The sequence below is a fragment of the Pinus tabuliformis genome, chromosome 6 (genome assembly GCF_031772625.1).
Source record: "Pinus tabuliformis cultivar Carrire ecotype Pingquan chromosome 6, CPIR1, whole genome shotgun sequence".
Lineage (NCBI taxonomy): Eukaryota > Viridiplantae > Streptophyta > Pinopsida > Pinales > Pinaceae > Pinus > Pinus tabuliformis.
In genome coordinates, this window is record NC_142292.1 from 1,854,600,269 (window position 1) to 1,854,610,722 (window position 10,454).

The window sequence follows — 10,454 nt, forward strand, 5'->3', positions numbered from 1 at the left end:
TTTACACACATGCACAATGGATATTTTAATGGGAGGGACAACTCCCTGAAATATGAGTCTACCCGATAATAACAATATTTCACAAAATATACAATTTTACAGTCTTTGCAAGAAACCCCAAGTTTCCTTGGTACAATTTCTGTCACAATCGTGCAACCCGGCCTGCACTGTTCAGACTACCCGAACCACTATTCGGAGTGCCCATCGGTTCTACCGTCCATCACAACTCGTTCACCGTCGCACTGTTCAGCACGTCGTTCACCCTTAGCTCGTTCAGCCGAATGCCCTCAACTCGTTCAGGTGGACGCCCTCGCACGCCCTCGCCCATTCACTCATTCAAGTCGACGCCCTCACCCGTTCCTTCATTCAGGCCGACCTTGCCCGTTCAGTCGCTCAGGCCGACGCCCTTGCACGCCCTCGCCCGTTCAGTCGTTTAGACCGACCTCTCCCATTCAGTCATTCAGGTCGATGCCCTCGCACGCCCTTTCCCGGACGCCTTCACATGACTTCTCCCAAATGCCTTCACACGACTTCGCCCAAATGCCTTCGAACAACCTCGCCCATTCAGTGGTTCAGACAAATGCCCTCGGACACCCTCGCCCATTCGGTCGTTCAAGCCGACGCCCTCGCCCAAACGCCTTCACATGACCTGCAGTTCCATTTTATGCATTTGTTGTGGCTCCGTGCTTCGGCCCAAGATTCTGTGTGCACTTCGCCAAATTTCAGTGTTCCCAAGTAGCTCACCCTCCTAGCTCGCATGAACACTTGGAAACTTCGCTTGATGTTTTTTTCCACCATTCCAATGCTCTACTTATATGGCAGTTGGCCCATCAGTTGGGGCGTCGACTCACCAAGCCGACCCACTGTTTCGTCCAACTCGCCCCTCCGTCATGTCGGCCCATGGTGTGGGTGCCCATGTGCAGGACCACCCCCACATATAAACTCGCCAATACTCCTGACACTTAGTCATTTTTCAAGATGACCTTCGTGTCGCACGTTGGCTCATCTCCTTCATTCGATCAGCTCGTCGCACTGAGCGGGCGCGCCCCAACTCGTCGGTTACCTCCCAGCTCATCGCTCGCCCGTCGTGCGCCCTTCGCTCGTTTCCTTCGTCGTTCAGCCCAACTCGTCACACCGTGCAGACGCGCCCAACTCGCCGGTTGCCCTAGCTTGTCGCCCGCCTGCCCATCGTGCGCCCTTAACCAAACGATCTGCAACTCATGGGCCTTACAAGGTAGACGCCTCTGCACGGTGCAACGAGCTGCACGACATGACACAAGTGGGCGCTGCTGAATGAAAGGCTACCCAACCCAGTGAGGTGGGCGACTTGACACGAGCAAGCCAAACTGCTAAAAAAATGGAACGCTTGCTATGGTGAAATTTGGATTTCCTAGCAAGGTTGTACTTGTAAAATACTAAATTATTGATTATTGCGCAGAATCTAATATGGGAGTTGCCCCTCCCATTTAAGAGAAAGTATTTCCACTTTGCATATTGTAAAATGAACATGATGTAAATGTTATTTCCACCGTGTAATGTTGAACGCTTAGTAGAATTGAAAAAAAAGAACTAAGTGTTGAATGTTAGGCTTAACCCGTACTCATAAGTATTGGTGAAAAGAAAGTGGGTAGCGGTGCTGCACTTGCCTATGTGCGGTTGAAAGACTACCGTCGGGATAGGGGTGTGAAAACTGATGTGGCAGTGGTGCTCAAATCACTGCATAGAAAAAATCCTAAGGTAAACTATGTAAATTCAATGGACTTTTTTGAAATCCATGGATCATAGATGTCACTACTATGCATTGACATAGTAAGAGGAATAAAGTACGTATAATTTTGTAGGTATCATTAGTTTAACAATCAATATTAGTAAATATTAATAATTTTGTAATTATGTTAATAGGTATATTTATTTTGAAATAAAGCTTTCAAAATTTTAATTTAATTAGTAAATGTATTATAGGGATTTATTTACCATAAGATATTTTAGAATATTTTTAATATTATACACAAATTAAATGATAAGATTTATTTTCAAAGCAGTTATGTATTTTTTTCTCTTTTAATTAAATTCATTAATTAAAAAAAATGTCATATGAAATGAGTTATGGTTTTTTGGGTATGTGATATTCATAAGCCATGGTATTGACTTGTTTACAAATTAAGACCCACATTAATAAAAAAAAATGAAGATACATTAAAGAAGTGTGTTTAATGTATCTTCATTTTTTTTTATCAATGTGAGTCTTCACAATCCCAGGAATTGAAGAAGACGAAATTATTGTCAGAAAGATGTGGCATAGCTTAATTTGCAGACATAACGGACCTAGGGGAAGCTAAAAGTGTAAACCTTTAGTATTCCAATTTTCATACGTAGCTATTATGAAGTTGCGTATATACGCAAGTTAGAGGCTACACAGTCGCGTATATACGCGAGTTAGAGGCTACACAGTCGCGTATATGGTGGTCTGAAGAAAAAGCAGCAGGACAGGAAAAGCAGTATGATATGGTTCAGACATGGTATGTGTTGGTTGGCATAAGTTTAAGGGGAGCATATGCTTCGAATAATGCATTGTTGGCATTATGATTAGAAATCTTTGGTGATGATGCTTATGTGGCTAAATGATACATCTTGCTACTTATTGTTGGTTGGCCAAGAAAATGGTATTGCAGGTTACAGGTCTGGATGCTGGTGATAGATGCTTATGGTGTAGATCATATATGGTACTCGACATGTGCTTAGGGGGAGCATGAACGGATTGATACATCTTAGCATGTACAAAGGGGGAGCTCAATCATAGATTTCAACATATACTCAGAGGGAGTATGGACAACAGAATGTATATCAAGGGAGAGAATATCTTGGTCCGCCCTTTGCCCTTGATGTCAAAGGGGGAGAGTGACTTGGTGTCGTTGTTGCCATCAAGTCAAAAGGGGGAGATTGTTGGCATTATGATACAGGTATGAAAAAAGTGTTGTCCTTGATGGCAACTCTCTCAGATAAAAGATCACACTATAGCGGGTAAACACCAAGAATGAAGAAAGAAAGGTATACGTAGGTTCACTATATACCAAGTCGCGTATACACGCAAGTTCACTATATACAAAGTTGTGTATACAAAAAGGTATACGCAGGTTCACTATATACCAAGTCGCATATACACGCAGGTTCACTATATACAAAGACGCGTATAATGTACACACGCATTTTCACAGAAGGAAAGGCATGCACATGTCGGAAAACTAAGTTTTGGTCCGTGGTATTTGGACCATGGTATTTTGGTATTGGTCCGAGGTATTGACCCCTGGTATTGGATCCAAGGTATCGGTCCTAAGTGGTTTTGGTCCATGGTATTGACTCTTGAGAGAGGCCTAAACCTATATAAAGAGAAGAAGATCATTAGGCCAAAGGGCATGTGTGAAATTGATGAATATCTGATGAAGTGTGAGGTTTGGTATGCATGTTATGGGTATGTGATGCTTTGCTAAGGATGCACCTATGTAGCGAATGAAGTTTGATGGACCGAGATCATGAAGACTAAAATGCATTATCATTATATGGTATGATCATAAATAGTTTAGATCTAAATACTGACGCATGTCTTATCCTTTATATCTGATGACGTGGGTATATCTAAAGTAGAAAATTGCAGCGAAGGTATAAGTAATTATTTTCAGATCTGTACGCTGGTTCCCTTTGGTGAAAGGGCATATACACGCTGGTTTGACACAACCAAGTAGCATATACATTATGATATTTAATATTTGAGGTTGTTGTTGGTTTTAGTGGCTGTTGCAGAGTTCTGGGTTTTGCTCTTTGTTCTGGTGACTTTTTTGATGACAGGGTTTCAATGATTCAGTTGTTGGGTGATTCAGAGATTGATGATGCAGATATAGTTGATGGTTGTATTGCAGTTGTGATTGATTTTAAAATTTATGAAACATGGCCCCTAGAAGAAAAGAGAAGGTTGTAGCCTTCTGTAGGTTGGGCCTACGTACTAGTAAATATATTGGCTAGTACAAGAGCTAGGAGGTTGTAGCTCCCTTCCAGTAGAAGCTGGAGAACGAGAGAAGGTTGTAGCCTTCTGCAAGTGGGTGCCTGCGTACTGGTATGAGTTTGTGCCAGTACAAGATTTAAACAAGTTTTTCTTATCTTAAAGCAAAAAACAGCAGGTGGTTTTTGTCCTGCATTGGGTTTCCACCTTATATCATGGTGTTCATGTGTGTCTCCTATGTGTGATGATCTGTTCTGTTCTTACTACACCTGGTTACTGTTTATATGGTTAATGATGTTCTGATGCACTGATTAAAGATTAACATATGATAAATTAACTGAATCATAAGTTTGTTGGATATATGCTAGTTTCATTAAACACAGTTGCGTGTACACGCGAGTTTCTTTAACTGAAGTAGCGTATATGAATCTGATTATGGAAATGAAAAAATTATTGATTTAATAATACTGATTCACCCCCCCCTTCTCAGTATTATTTCCAACATTCTGAAATGATCCTTGCATGTAACCTCTAGTTGCTAAAGATAGACCCCTGAATCAAGGGATGCCTTTGCATGTTGCCTTGGGAGAAGCAACCCATGCATGCAAATCAATTTTTCTCGGTCCCTGACGGCACTGGTCAACCCAACTGTACATGCAACAGTCTGCTCAACTGAGGGGAAAAAACGCGCATTTTTGGGAGGGAGCTGGGCTGGCTGCCTAGAGGGATTGCGCAATTTCTGGGCTGAGTAGCCCTGCTAGGAGGAATTGCGCAATTTTCTCAATGAATAATGACAGACAGATTTGTACAATTCTGGAGCCCAGTAGGCTGCTAGACAGAATTGCGCAATTTTTGGAGGGAAGACTGATTCCCCTCCAAAATTGCACAATTTCTTGAGGAAGATGCTCAGCCTAGAGCTGGACCATGTCCGGAGAAATAGCTTGTGAGGGGGATGCAACAAGATCTCTTCGACAGACTGTCATTCTACAAGAAAATCACTGAAGCTTCTGTACTTGACCAGGCAAGACATGCTGCTGTGAAAGGTTGGTAGGGAGGCTCCAAAACGAAGCTAAGGAAAAATTTTGGAGGGTGATTGTAGCCGCTACAACACGATCTTATGTTAAATTTTTCCTATTGACCCCTTTGTTGTACTGCACAATATATCTCCTTGTTATTTATTGATTCCTTCTCAGAACTTGCAATTCAATCTTAGGTTGTTATGTTAAGCTAGAAACAAAGTGTGTGAATTTTTACCTGAGCTATTATGATGAACAAAGTCACTACAAACCTACAGACATCTACAATACTACTTGGGGTAGTGGGTTAGAAGGCCCAATTGATAAAAACTTCCAGATTTTCCAATTGTTTAGATTAAAGAAGACCCATCCCAATGCTAAACAATGAGAAATATTAATAGTTGAGATTAGGAATGTCATTCGATTTGTAGGCAGGTAAAACTGATGCAACATATTGCTCAACGTCTACGACTTTCACATCACCTGCTACTTAATTAAATAATGTTAAACACAAGATGGGTATAATATGCTAATGGATTGGATGATTAAAGCAAAGTCAGACATTGTTTCTCTTCACCAGTGTAAAGGAAAAATTTTCATCCCCCACTTCCTCCAAATTACGATAGTATGAGAAGCCTACAGGTTAGGTTCAATGATCCATCTCATATAACAAGAAAAATTGCATAATAACATGGGTACTGGTCCCAAGAGTTGGGGACCATGTACCATCGTATCCTTGCTCTTGAAAGCTTTGGAGCCTATCCAAAAATGAATTCTTATGGAGTTTGGGAAAATTTTGTGGGCTTGAAAAGATAAATTTCCGTCTTCTTAAGGAGTTTGGGAATCTTTTGTGAGCTTTATTTGGATGCTCTCTTTTGGGAATTCTCATAGAAGCTCCATGTGTGTTTAAGATTTTTTTTAATGTCTTCAACATGCAAAGGAATATAGTAATCACTTGGTTATGTTAGGCCTAAGAATAAGTATAAAAAATCACTTTTTTCATACCAAAAATTTACAGAGGAAATCAGATTTGTCTAATAATCATGTTAGTATTAAGTATTCCCAAGGTTATCTTAATAAAGAGAGTTCATGACCGCTTAACTAAGTTGCACAAAATTTAGGAACATCTACAAGTTTCCACAATGGTAAATGTGGTCCTCTCCAAAAATGGGTACATTGAGGGAAATGTGTGTAGGCATCTACATATTGCAAGAATAAAAAAATAATACCTATAAATGACACTTGAAAAGGAAAATCATATTTAGATATTAAGTTTCATGGATGATTACATGATGTAAAATTTAAAACTTTTCTTCACAAATAAAGTTGTTCTTTATATATAAGGCTATGTGTACTAAAAAAAAAAGTTGAACCCAACTATAATTATATATCTGAATACAACTCATCCATATCCTTATCTGTGTGAACAAAAATAAAACAAAATGCTTGTTCAATAGACCTAGAACGTGGATCGGAAGAAGAGGCAACTCCACTTATGGTTGCATCATCACCCATATCAAGAGTAGTAAAAAAAATCCATTTAAAAAAAAAATAAAAATCAATTAATTAAATATCTGGAGTGAATAGGGTTATGTTTATTAGTTATTAGATATGTGTTTTTTTTGGCAACTAAGGGTCCCATGTCCTTCTTGGATGCTCCCATGCCCTTCTTGGATGCTTGGATGGGCACATAAAAATGGAAAAAAAACACTAAAACAGAAAGAATTTTTGAATTTGCATTGAAAAACATGGCCGGCCAGCCATACCATACATCATTTCCAACTTGGGAAATGCTATAGCATAAGGCCAATGACGCATATGTTTTAGCGTTTTTCTCGCCACTTTTGGCACTCATAAATAGGTTGGAGAGTGACATAGCCTCTTAGTTATTTAGATTTATTCACACTACTTAATATATAAAATACAAATGTTCTTAGCTAAATAAACATTATAAGTCTAAGGGGTACTTGGTTGTTGCCAATATTATTAGGGATTTTGCTACTTTAGGATAAATAGAGTCCTAGTTCAAATCTTCCTGAATAAAAAAAACACTAATCTACATCAATATAAACCACATCGGAAAATTGAATCTCATTATTTTTTAAATTAGAGATGGTTCATACATCTATAAATGTACAAATCACTTTAACAAACTTATACATCTCACATATATCTATTTATCGACTTAGATGAGAATTCATCTTTGCTGAGAGGAAGAGTTAAAATAAAATAAAAAAATTCACTGATGAAAACAAATAAAATATAAAATTTCACTCATGGAAACAAACAGCCTGCAAAGTTGATGCAGAAACTAAACAAATCGTCAGACATTTCTCTTTAAAATTCCCTGTTACTTTAAGATTCAAGTTCCTAAACCAGAGTCCCTGTCACTTGAAAATTCAAGAAGATGATGTTTGCCAAGTTAATTTAAGGGCATACAAGCATAAAAAATCCCGGTTACTATAAAATTCAAGTTCCTAAACCAGGCTCTGTGTCACTTAAAAATTCAAGAAGATAATGTTTGCGAAGTTAAATTAAGCGCATACTAGCATTCCTCATAGCTTTATGTTTTGGCACTCACAACCATCTTAATTTGGATAAATAACACAACCTCCTATCATAAAAGGGCTAAAATTTCCTATATTGTTCACAGACGAGAAAGACATAGCATTATCTCAGTATGGAATATAATTTTTACTGCATTATGAAAGAGGAACTATATCATAACTAATACATCCTAAATTAACATGCTATGAAATTTGCAAAAGCTTCAGTAAATTTATGTTTAGCGTGTCAAAGGCTGCATTTGCTTGTCAAACCTCTCAATTTCTCTTCCAACTCGAAAAGCTGCGCACTCTCGTTCTCATCCAACCATTCCTCCACACTATTCAGCATCTGCACAATATCCGCTGCCACTGTCACATTCATCTCTCCCTTGCTGTCGGCTTCTTTCACTCTGCTTCTTATGTTGTAAACGTAATTCTCTAAATCGAATCTGGCACTGTGCTTCTTCTTTACCTCTTCATCCTCCCTTCTGAATCTCTCGGCATCACCCGTCATTTTCTCGATCTCCTCTTTGCTCAGCCGACCACCCTCGTTCGTTATGGTAATAAAATTGCTTACCCTACTTCCCCTATCCCGGGCTGACACCTTCAGAATTTCGTCTATGTCCAATTCAAAGACAACTGCAAGGCTTGCCACCCACAACGGGCCGCAGGAATTTGCAACCATTGCTCTCTCGCCTTCGTACACTCGAAAAGACACTTGTACCTGATTATCACGTGTTGTAGTGTAAGAATCCTCTCTCTGAGTTGGAATGAGAGTTTTTCTGGGATCGATTACAGACATTACACCCTCTTAATACTGACTCCAAGGCTCAAAGGTGTGACATCCATGAGGACGAATTGGATGCCTTCATTGTTCAAGGTTGCCACCTGAAGTGCAGCGCCATATGCAACAGCCTCATCGGGGTTTATGCTTTTGCAGAGATTTTTTCCATGGAAGAAATCTTGAAGGAGTTCTTGTACCTTTGGAATGCGAGTAGAACCCCCTACTAAAACCACTTCGTTAATTTGCTCTTTGTTCATCCCGGTGTCTTCCAGACATTGTCTGAGGATTCACATGCACTTATTGAAGAAATCGGTAATGAGCTCTTCGAATTTGGCTCTCGTAATCTTCATATGAAAATCCAGACCTTTGTAGAGACAGTCAATATCAATCATAGTCTCTACCACTGAAGACAAATTTCTTTTTGCCCTTTCGCATTCTGAACGGAGCCTCCGAAGGGCTTTGGCGCTTGTGGTGATGTCCTTTCTGTATTTTCTCTTGAAATTTTCAACACAGTATTTGAGCATCCAATTGTCAAAATCTTCGCCACCCAAATGTGTGTCTGTAAGAAAATCATAACAGCGATTCTGCATGCGGAAAAAATTCAATGAATCGTTGAAACTTAATGCCCAGGGATACGCATTACCTCCAGCCATTGGTGAAACTCTTGATGCAACTTCTTTCTGAAAACCACGCTCCAGCTATGCAAGCAAAAAGAAAAGAATGCAGAAATTCTGAAGGCACTTCCAAGCTCTGCTATCTCAGCTAGATGGTATAAAAAAACTGAAGGGGATTGAGATGCAAGCTTGGGGACCAAACAGATGAATTTATAGCTAAGCTTCCATCAAGCTTCTGATAGCTATGTGTCAGATGTCCCACAGATCAAGGCAGAGAACTCCAGATGGAGTAATGGACCACTTCAGTAGCTCCCAACAATACATTTATTAACTGCAGTTGATTTCCTTAACTTAAGGAAACTACTGCAGTTGGTTTCCATAAGTTAAGGAAAGACTGCAGTTTAAATTCCATAATTGTAGGCAGCAATTGTGCAGAAATTAATGGAGCTTAACATTCTCCCACTTGGTCCATACTTCCAAACTTAATGTCTCAACTTAAAACCCATTGATAATCTGTATTAAGTAATAGGTACACGAATCATGGCGATAAGTCCTCTAATGACGAGTATTATCTTCCATGTATTACTATGCATTTATTCTTATTATAATTTATGTGGCAACAATATCTTAATGAATAAACCTTATGTTTATTCTTGGTCCTTCTTAAATGAATTTTCTCAAATCAACTTAAAGTGCACATAAATATGAGAAAAAACATCACAAAACTTAAGAATTTCATTAAAATAACATTGTCCATACAATGAGAAACTACATAATGGAACCAAGTCCCATATTCAATACATGATCCTTGAATTTAAACGATGGCATGCCCTTAGTCAAAGGATCAGCGATCACCAACTCAGTGCTGACGTGCTCAATGACCACTTTCTTTTCTTTAACACGTTCCCTTATAGCTAAATACTTAATGTCGATGTGTTTATTTCGACTCCCACTTTTATTGTTTTTGCTGAATTATCACAATATATTCTCAATGGCTTAGATATAGAATCCATAATTCTAAGCCCAGAAATGAAATTCCTAAGCCATACACCATGCAAAGTAGCCTCAAAACAGGAGACGAACTCGGCTTCCATAGTAGAAGTGGCAATCAAGGTCTGCTTGGCACTCCTCCATGATACAGCTCCACCGGCCATCATAAAAATGTAACCTGATGTTGATTTGCGTGAATCAACACACCCAGCAAAGTCAGAATCTGAGTAGCCAATTACTTCCAAGTTGTCCGTCCGTCTATACATAAGCATGTAGTATTTGGTTCCTTGAAGGTACCTCATTACTTTCTTTGCAGCTCTCCAATGGTCTAAACCTGGATCACTCTGATATCGTCCCAACATTCCCACAACAAATGCAATGTCAGGTCTTGTGCAGACTTGAGCATACATTAGGCTTCTGACAGCAGAAGCATATGGAATGTTCTTCATTTGTTCCCTTTCAAAGTCGTTCTTCGGGCATTGGTTCAAATTGAACCTATCACCCTTCACA

At 39.3% G+C, this 10,454-nt stretch overlaps 1 pseudogene across 1 annotated transcript in view; it reads right to left on the minus strand.

Annotated features, from left to right (window-relative positions):
• Positions 1-7,651: 7,651 nt before the first annotated feature.
• The window catches only part of LOC149266446 (heat shock cognate 70 kDa protein-like), a 16,125-nt pseudogene continuing 13,322 nt past the window's right edge, over positions 7,652-10,454 (minus strand). Inside the window, exon 5 of the transcript XR_016252871.1 lies at positions 7,652-8,901. The product of XR_016252871.1 is annotated as a heat shock cognate 70 kDa protein-like (transcript). The remainder of the gene's footprint in view (positions 8,902-10,454) is intronic.